Source organism: Acomys minous (assembly GCF_964271855.1).
Source record: "Acomys minous genome assembly, chromosome: 15".
NCBI lineage: Eukaryota > Metazoa > Chordata > Mammalia > Rodentia > Muridae > Acomys > Acomys minous.
In genome coordinates, this window is record NC_140497.1 from 46,258,215 (window position 1) to 46,267,671 (window position 9,457).

At 36.4% G+C, this 9,457-nt stretch overlaps 1 long non-coding RNA gene across 1 annotated transcript in view; it reads right to left on the reverse strand.

The window, feature by feature from the left end:
- Positions 1–9,225, reverse strand: part of LOC311584085 — a 30,523-nt gene extending 21,298 nt beyond the window's left edge. The window contains exon 1 of the long non-coding RNA XR_014774779.1: positions 9,176–9,225. This is a non-coding gene — a long non-coding RNA (uncharacterized lncRNA). The remainder of the gene's footprint in view (positions 1–9,175) is intronic.
- Between the last annotated feature and the right edge of the window lie 232 nt (positions 9,226–9,457).

The following is a 9,457-nucleotide window of genomic DNA, read 5'->3' on the forward strand; positions in this document are numbered from 1 at the left end:
CATCTTAATCTCAAAACAACTAAGCTTAATTATAAAACTAAACTATTTGACCTTCAACTCCATCAGAGACTTGCCAAACTGTACCAAGACAAGTTAAGCAAGTCCTGCCTCACAAATATGTCTGTCAGATACACTGGGCCAGAAGGCTAAAGACGATGCTCCAACGTTTTGGGGTCTGTTCAGGCAGCACACTGTCTCTGTCATCTTCTCATTTTGGAAGTTACTACCCTATACTCCTTGTATACTCAGGTAATTAATTTTATTCTTTCTTAAGTCTCTGATGGGGTTGTACTAGGATGTTTATCAGCTAGTAAAGACTATGCCCCTGCAAGAGGCAGTTCCTCTTCTAGCAAACACTACATGCCCTCACACAAATCTGTTTCATATCCCACACTTGTGATCAAAACAAAAACATGTTTACATCTACTACTCATTTCTTTTAATTTTTTCCACTTTTGTGGATTTTTCATTTCTAATGATTGTCTGGATTCAGTTTGTCTGTTGTTTTCTACCCCTTTTCATTTCTTTTTTTTATTTTTATTTTTTTAAATTAATTTATTCATATTACATCTCAGTTGTTAGCCCATCCCATGTATCCTCCCATTCCTCCCTTCCTCCCACTTCCCCCCTACTCCCCTCCCCTCCCCTAAGTCTGTGTCTGAGGGGGACCTCCTCCCCCTGAATATGCTCATACGGTATCAAGTCTCTCCTTGGTGACCTATTATCTTTCCTCTGAGTGCCACCAGGCATCTCCATCCAAAAGACATGTTCAAATATTGGGCACCAGAGTTTGTGTGAAAGTTAGATCTCCTTCTCCACTCACCAGTGGAGAATGTCCTGTCCATCGGTAGTCTGGGTAGGGGTTCGAGGTTTAGTAAACCTCCTTTTCATTTCTATTTTTGTTGATTCCTTAGAGAGTATGATAGCTGTGTTTGCCTGGTAGGAAATGTTTATGGGATCTGTATACACTTGGTCACTAGGGGTTCCTGGTACAATGAGTTCCTATGGATTGGGAACTGACACTTAGGAATGGGAGTTGACTGAAGGGGGCTATAGAGGGAAGCGAGAGAGGGGTGTTCCACCAGGATCTGCTTAGTTCCCTGGGAAAGGGGACAGAGAGCGAGGGGTGGCCACAGCAGGCAGTCTCCCACAGAGCTGAGGATGAGACCGGAGATTGGATTTAAAAGAGTGGAGGGAGAGTGATGGTCAGAAGCTCACACACACCTGACTCCTTGGCCTAGCTGATTCTCTGGCAGTCTTGCCTAGAGTTCCCAGAGAAAGCCTGCTGAAGTTGGGAGCCATAATAAAATCATATGCTTTCCTCATATATTAGTAGTTTCAATATTCACTCAGTAATCAGAGTGAATATTGATATGTTATTAAAGTATGAGCCAAGAATCGTCCCAGTGAACAATTTATTTTTATTTCAGGCATAGATGAACACTCGTTGTTGTTGTTGTTGTTGTTCTTGTTGTTGTTTGAGACAGGGTTTTTGTGTGTAGTCTTGACTGTCCTGGACTTGCTTTGTAGACCAGGCTAGCCTCAGCAATTCGATTGCCTCTGCCTCCCCAAGAGATGAGACTACAGGCATCTGATAACATGCCCAGCAATGTGAACACTCTTTTAAGAAAAGTTTCATTTGGTGTTATCATAAAATAATTTCATTCTTTTATTATTTTCCTACCGCTTGTTAATAAATGAAAATATAACATATGCTAGTCGATGTTATTAAATTACATATATATATATATATTGATGAAAAGTTTATAACTGTATTTATTATGGGAAATGTTCAAAGGTAAATTTAGAAATAATTTCACATTAGTTTTTCTTGGTCATTTATCATTAGTATTTCACGTATTTAATTTGAATTTATTAAAAATACACAAAATGATGGTTAATATTTTTGAATAAATTAATGCTTGGAAAGGTTTAAAATATCATTTAAATAAATGATTTAAATAAATATTCAAGATTTTATCTTATTTTTCCAATAGTTATAATGCCAGAAATAGAATATGGCCTTTCAACTGTTTGCTTTCTCCAAATTGATTCATAGGTACTCATTCTGTTCTCTAAATTTTAATGCAATAATGCCATTATTTATATCAGTGTAAATATGTGAAAATTCTTTACTCAGAAAGTTGTATAGTTAGTTACTTTTCACAATTACTAGTTGGGATGAGGAACTGTCCATGTTTGATTGTAATATCCTTGAAAAGCTGACTGTTTTGTGCATTTGCCTTAGTACAAAATTCTTTTAGCACTTCTTTGCTGCTGTTGTTGTTGTGTTTTGATGTAGTATTTTGATTATTGTTATCTGAAACCAGATATTATGCTTAATTTGTCCTGTGCTTGCCCCCACCATGAAATCAGATGTGTTTACTAAAGCCTGATTCCTTTCACTCAAGAACAACCTTTAACACCAGTATCTTGCTTGGAGGCACAGCTGTGGCTTAGCAGCCAAGCATTTGTCTCACATGTGTAAAGATTTGTTCAATCCTCAGCATAAGAACAAAATCACACATACACCACACACACACACACACACACACACATACACACACACTGTCTCTCATTCGAGCTCCTGCACACACGCACGCAACAAAAACTAACATTGACGCTGTTATGTCTGTTCTTTTAAGAAGACCAAAACTTCCCATTAGAACTACCTTTTTTCTATACTATTACTTTTTAATTTCACTTTCCATTTATTTGTGCTAACAGCGCATGGCTAAAATATGAACACAAATGACTTCCAACGGGATGACAAAATCTAAAAGAATATTTTATCAGAAAAATACTCCTAACAGTAGGTCACAGTGGATCATGGTGTCTATGGTTCTGTTAGTGGAGATGAGGGAGGGATTTAAGGAGCAAGTAATAGATAAGCGAAAGTGTGAGACTGATATACGTGAAGTAACCTGTGCAGATCGCATGCCAGCTGACAGTGGACACAATCACGCATGTCCCCAAAGACCTTGCAGCATTTCCTACTGACATACATTAGACTGTTCTCCTTCTTAAGGTAAATCAAGGATGACAAACAGCATGGTATTTTCCTGCTTCTCATCAGTGGAACAACATCACAAATACCCTCGGGGACTGTTTTAAGTTATTTTGCTTTCCCCAAGCAACTAAACACATTCTTTAAACATACAGAATAGCAAACAAGAGAATACTAAGTACTCTGCAGTCTGTACTAGTTTTCTATTCTAGGGAGGGGGGTATTTTACTGTATTGCAAATATTTCATATGTTAAAGTGAGCCGAGATCATTTTTGTGAGAGATGACAGAAAACAATGGCTAGTGTTGTTTTCTCCTAGCAAGAACAGCATGGCAAAGGGTAGTCCTTTCATCTCTTGTGAGTGCTGGATAGTTTCAGATTCTGATTTTGAAAGTGAAAAGAATACAGGAAAGAAAGGTAGCTAAATACTGCCTTATTTCTCACACTATTTTCTATGTAATACTCTTTCATGAATCCCTCCCTTTCTTTTATACATTTCTCAGCGGGAATTATTATATTTTGGGATCCTGACAAATACTTGTTTTTCTTGCTGTCATTACAGTAATTCTGAAGCATTTAGCCATAATGCCATGAGGCTGGCATTGGCGGTAAGTCCTTTAGTGTATCTTCAAAATGAACAATTGCTAACCATTGATGATGTTGTTTATTTTTATGAAATAATAGATTTCTACTAATTTAATAAAAATATATCAACTTCAAATTTTTTATGCCTCCTGCTATGATTAAGTTCTCATTTTTCAGAATTTTTATAGAAGACAGGAATCCCCAATGGTTTCTATAAAGCTATCTTGGAAGTCTAAACACCAAGCAGAATCACTAAGAAAAATGAATCCTAAATCTATTATTACTTTATAATTGGGGACATTCTCCCACCACATACCATGTATATGTATATAAAACTGTGGTGGGTTTTCTCATGTTTTATTAGCTCGTTGAGAATTTATTACAGTGTATTTAGATCATTCTCACTTTCTCCTCCAACTTATCCTAGATCCTAATGCTGTGTCTTTAAAATAAGAATTAAATACATTTTGTCCTGATCTTATAGTATCAGATGAACTCTTACAATGTGTATTTGAATATGGACTGCACAAGTATGATTGATAAGGGGAAAAGTTAGACACTGGAGCTCTCTCATACTCATATAAATACTCCCAAATGCATATAAAAGTGCTACCTCACTTCCTCTTTGTGGGATTGACCTGGGCTTCAGATAGAACTGGGGAGACATTGTGGTAGAGCAACCCACATTTCCTCACAGGGATTAAGTGGACTGCAGGAGCTACGGAGAAGGAAGAGGAAGAAGCATCACAACACAAGCAGCTTCAGCCATGATGACAGATTTAAAAAGCAGAGAGGTCTGAAGAATTGCTTGTCAATCTATTGACAGGGCTGAGAGCAGAAGACTGGCCTAACATAGACTGCAGCACAGTTACACACATAGGCTGTAACTGTATCAGCAACATTTAAAGGAGTAATAGTTGTCACTCTTTGCTGGATGATGTATTGAATATTCCTTTCTACCACCAGGATGCTGTAAATTCATTTTCAGTATTAGAAAATGTGAGTCCCAGCTACACATGTACATGCACTGTGTGCATGTGTATATGTGCATGCTGCTGCTGCTCTCTGTGTATGTGTGTGTGTGTGTGTGTGTGTGTGTGTGTGTGTGTGTGTGTGTGCATCTGTCTGTTTTATCTGACAGTAGTTAATGAGCAATAACAGTTTTTGTAGCTATTTAAAACAGATAATAAAGAGAGGAGGAACACAGGGCCACTTTGTCAGGATAAAAGCCATACAGTATATCACACATGAAAACACATTTACATTAATCTCTGGAAAAGATTGGGGGACTCAGATTAAATAACTCATTGATTACAAGGTACTCATAATTCTGATATTAATTTCTTGGCTGTGGTGGCAGATGTGGAGGCACATAAGTTTAAAGTGATTCATTCACAGGCTGAGAGATCACACCTGGGAGGCCACTGGAGCAAGCCCTTGTCATCTGTAGGTGGAAATTCAAGCTAATGAGAGAAAATGAAACAAAAGGGCACACATTTTTCTTAGGAATAGTAGATGTCCATGTGTTACTTTCAAATATATTTCTTTTTGGTTGATACCCATATTCTGTTCAAATCTCCCAGATCCCTCTTCTCTGCCGTAGTCTTATTTCAACACGTTTTCTCTCTTCTGCTATATTCTTGTGATTCTTATCACATGACCTTGAAGTATTTTTTTCCTAGTCTAGTTGTCCTCTTTCTAGTTTCTTTTTCCATATTTATTCCCACATAAACATATGCTCAATAATTGGAAGGTATGAGATATAACATCAAATATTGTTCTTTCTGTGCCATTTTCTAAGATGTTCATAATTTCATTCTTTACGGATGAATAAAATTCTATTTGTGTTTGTGCTTTATTATCCATTCATATGTCATCGAGGCTTGTGATCCATTTCATGGCTATTGTCACTAGAGTAGCAATGAATGTGGGCGAGCAGGTATCTCCGTAGGAGGATGTAGAGACTTTGTTGTGCTTGGTAATGGCATAAGCTGGGTCATATGGTTGTACGACTTTTTAGTTATAGTTACTTTTAGTTTTCTACCAGCCTGTGTGCTTATTTGCATAGTGGCTGCATTAGTTTACCCTCCTACCAATAGATGAGTATTTGTTCCCACATCCTAGGCAGCATTTGTTCTAATTTTCATATTAATTAATTAATTTATTTATTTATTTATTTATTTATTTATTTATTTATTGTATATGAATATCCAGGAATATACTTTTTTATGTAATGGAAATATACTGATTTTATTGGTGATGTTTTTAAGAATCTCAAAGGCAAAATTCCCTTTCAACAGGAAAGTTTCTTATGCCACATAAGATTTTCATCTTGCACAGTCTGATGTTTCTTGCTGTTGGTGGTTTTTTCCCTTATAAACTGAATTAGTGTGTAGTCACTCTATAAGATGTAATGCATCAAATTTGAACTTATCACCCATAACTGGAGACAAATCAATCAAGATATGTAATATATTTAAGCCTACATCATAAGTGAACTCTAACTAGGTTAGTAAACAGTATGATAAAGTAAGGCAGAGCAGGTATGAAGTCCTGAATAGATGCACAAATAAATAAAACAGACTTTTGAATCTTAAGGTGACCTGTGATGTGATCTTATTCCAAGCACAGCTCCATGGCTGGTCTCCATTTCTGAACTACAAAATCTCCAATCAAATGCCTATCCAGAGAGTTGTTGTAATGTAATTGAGTAATATTTATGGAGTGTGTATTATAAAGTAAGGGCTTTTACTAAACTTTGTCCATGGTTCTTATTAGATTAATTCTACACCTGTGGTAGCAATGTCTTATTTGATTCATGCTAGGCCTTTCATCCATGACTGAGTCTATGCCAGTGGTTCTCAACCTGTGGGTCATGACCTCTTTGGGGATTGAATGACCCTTTATCAGGAGTTGCATATCAAACATCCTTCATATGAGATATTTACATTATGATTCATAACAGTAGCAAAATTACAATTATGAAGTGGCAACAAAGTAATTTTATGGTTGGGTGGTCACCAGAACAGGAAGAGCTACAATAAAGGCTTACAGTATTAGGGAGGCTGAGAACCACTAGTTTATGCTAATGATGTGACTCATGCCGGAAGAAGATCACCTTAAAACACCATCAAGGAGACTAGAGATTGGACCTTTAGAGCTAGATGTCATCCATCAAGTGACTTCTTGAAAAAGGAGAGGGGCAATTGGAAAATGGGACTAGTAGTATAAGCACAATCGAGCATGCCCATGTAACTGAGCATCAGTAAAAATCCTATATACTGGACCTTCCAGGTAAGTGAGGTCCTCGTTGCATCAGACAGAAAAGGAAACCTATGTTGGGATCCTCTCAAACTTTCATATGGATCTGTTCTCTGAAATTGCTCTGACTTCCCTGTATCCTTCATAGTAAAACTATCTTCATGAGCATAGTGTTTCTCTATGTTCTCTGGGTCAAACCTGAAGGAATTGTGAGAAATGCCTATTTTGAAGCCAGAAGAACCAAGGATGTAAGGACCAGTGAGTTTAGGGATCACATTTAAAGTAATGGTAGTCTTATTTGGGACTGTGAGCTCTTGGAAAGTCTGTGCTGACACTTGGTGACAAGTGTTAGAGTCCCCATGCAGTGTTGTGGTGTTTTATGACATTGGTGATGTAGGGTGTTACTTGCTAGTGAGTGACATTAGTTGTGTTTTCATAAATGTCAAATATGAGAGCAGGTAGCTTTTTTTTTAGCAGAGTTTCTAATCGTGACTAAAATTTTTGCTATTTGTTTTAAAGGTTAAGCAATGAAATTTAGGTATGATTAGTAAAAACTAATACAGATTATATGTAGTTTATATAGTAAATTAGTATTAATAATTAAAAGTATTAACATACTAACATATAAATTGTTAATTAATAATGATTAATTAATATATTACAGTATGGAAAGGTTTTTAAATCCTGGTTCACATTTCAAAATCAACACATTTATTCATACATTTCCAAGGAAATTTTAAATAAGAAACTTGTGAGTATATTTTAAAGTTCTATAGTAATTAAATGTTAAAGTCTAGCTTGGAAAATATGATGGTTGATCAAATTAAACACCTGAATACAGTGACATCCATAAATCTGTGCAGAAAAATAATGGCTAACTGGCCCCAGTCTTCAGTACAAAGGGAACCTGCCACTTCTTCATGCGTAGCACAGGGAAGACAGAACAAAACTTAAATGCCACCAAGAGGATAATGTTTCTTTAAATCACATCTACCAGTGCTGGATAAAACAAACAAGAGCCCCATGATTCCAAATCACCCCATTCGATTCCAAAATCATCAGCAGACTTTTTTTAAAAAGTACACTAATTAAGCAATAATGACTTTACCTCAGACCACTTATCTGGAATAAATAACCTTAAAGAGTGGAAATACAAGGGCCATTAAGCCCACTCTTTTATTAATACCCAGGAAATGACCCAAAGCACAGACATTATGGACACTTCACATCTACTTTTAGGAGTCACTTGAATTAAAAAGTGATTTGCAGTAATATAAACCCAGCATACATGATATGTCAAAAGCATGGGTTTCAAATACATTAAAATAATATTTTATGGAATTACAGTAAAATAAGGATCATATTATTATAATATATGTACAGATGAATTTAATTCTGATTTGTGGACTCTTTTGTTTAACAGTCATTCTTTGTAAATGAGTCTATCAATGTTGATTTTCCTGACAGTGAGAGGCTTACTCTACAAATGCCTTAGCTACACAAAATACTGCTTCTGGGACAAGAAAAACTCTGATCTTCAATAAGTTGATAATAAATCCTTCCTTGCTCTCTGCTGTGACCACAGAGTCAACCATAAATATCTTTTACTATACAGAAATGCAGGAGTAATGGACAGAGAACATTTTTTATTATTTTGAAGGGATTGTATCCCAGCTCATCATAGTAAAAAGAAATTAACAGAATCTTGGAGATACTCTGTCAAGAATTAAAGTTTACACTAAAAATTATATATCTGGCCAGCAGTGCTGCCACATGCCTTTAATCCCAGCACTCAGGAAGCCGAGGCAGGTGGATCTCTTGTGAGTTCAGGGCCAGCCTGGTTTACAGAGAGAGTTCCACACCCAAGGAAACAAAGAAAAATCCTATCTCAAAAAAAATTATATACCTTTCTAAACTGATGTAAGATTCTTAATATAGTTTGTCTTCTAAAAAGTACTTGAGGGCTAGGAATACGGGTTTATGGTTAAGAGTACTGGCTGCTTTTCCAAGTGGCCCAGCATGAAGTCCAAGCACCCACGTGGCAGCTCAAAACCATCTATAACTTCAGTCTCTGTAATCTAACACTCTTTCTGGCCTTTGAAAGCTCATGGTATTCAGATATACATATATCAAAACACTCATAAAAACAAAGAAACTGCGATTTTAAAAAGCAGCTGAAATATAAGCATCTGTATTAGAAGTAGCAATCTGAGAACAAGAAAAAAGAACATGTCAGATCTGCTACTTATCCTCGAGTAATTGATTGAAAGATAAAGAAAAAGCATCAAATCTAGGAAAAAGAAAGTACATCAAATCATTTACCTTGTATCATAATGTAACTTCAAGCTTAGGCAATGTTTCTAAGTACATGGCCAACTCAGTAGTAACTAAGATCCACCTCTCTGCCTCCCCATCACAGGGAGTACAAAGGTTGCTGTGGGTGACTTTTTACATAGATTTTGGAACCTAAACTTAGTTCTTCCTCTCTACCAACTGAGCCATCTCCAAAACCCATAACTTCTAGTGTTGTTTTTTGTTTCTTTGCTTGTTTGTTTTGGGGTTTATTTTCCTGAGAAATATTGTCATTAAGACTGCTGGAGGACT